Below are 1,190 nucleotides of genomic sequence, written 5' to 3'. Positions count from 1 at the left end.
TTTTTGTCAGCTTTACAAGAAGATCCCAAATTTTCCCTTATTTACAAGAGACTTCAACTTACCTTATTTAAATAAAATGTTAATATATAATATACAAATGTCATCACGCATCGTATATAATTTGTTTTTGTATGTTAGTACATGTTAACATGTTTACAATTGTAAATCTTTTGCCCATCTACAATGTGATTAATATTAAATTTTGGTAGAGAAAGTCTATTAACCCCCTAATACAACCAATCTATAGACTATATCCCCAACTTTGTAATAAAGATTTTGATTGATCTAACCACTGTCCATAATAATGTTTTTAGAAAGAGTAAGCTACCAATGAAGTTACCCGTTAACTTTTGTCTATAATGTGATCGATCAATGCCTATTCTGGAAAAATATGGAAGGCAAAGTTTAATACATGAATGTGAAATATAATCCTCATTATAGAACATGTAGCTTTCTTCGAATGGAAAAATAGAACATGGCAAAGTATATTGTTTATCACTTTATATAGTTATTCCCTCCGTCCTAATTTAGTTGCTACATTTGTTTTTTAACAGTTTACGAGATGCATTCTTTCCAAAAACAAAAAAAAAACAGTTTTACGAGATGCAACTTCAAATACTAATATCTTGAGTTACATAATATGAAAAAATTATAAAAATTATATATTTGGAAAATACAAATTGGGACGAATCAAACAAGATCCAACATGACTATATTTTTTTTATGTATATGAAATAAAAGGTGGTCAAAATTATAACGTAAATAGTATTTATGGTCAAAATATAGCAACTAAATTGGGACGAAGGGAGTAGTAGTTTAGCACTCAATCAGACGGTGTATAGATGTATAATAACATGACGTATAATATTGCTAACCATGCACACCACGCACGTGGACGGGTCATGTACGAATGCTCACGTGTCACGTCAAGGGTGTATCCGTGTATGCATGGTGTTTCACGGACAAAGTTTCCAAACTTGCAAGTTGCAACACTTATTGGCTATTGCTACTGATCTCGCATCATGATGCATGCACAGTCAAAAAGTAAATCAATTTCAATGTACAAAATAAATCAAAAAAGTTAAAAGTGATTTAAGCTTCAAATATGGGAGAGATTATGAGTTCCACAAATTCATTTTCGGCCCGCCACATCGAAAATTCGTGTGTGACTAGTTCAGTCTAATTTGAAA

Source organism: Beta vulgaris, chromosome 7 (genome assembly GCF_026745355.1).
Source record: "Beta vulgaris subsp. vulgaris cultivar EL10 chromosome 7, EL10.2, whole genome shotgun sequence".
Taxonomy (NCBI): Eukaryota; Viridiplantae; Streptophyta; class Magnoliopsida; order Caryophyllales; family Amaranthaceae; genus Beta; species Beta vulgaris.
This window is presented reverse-complemented; position numbering follows the sequence as displayed.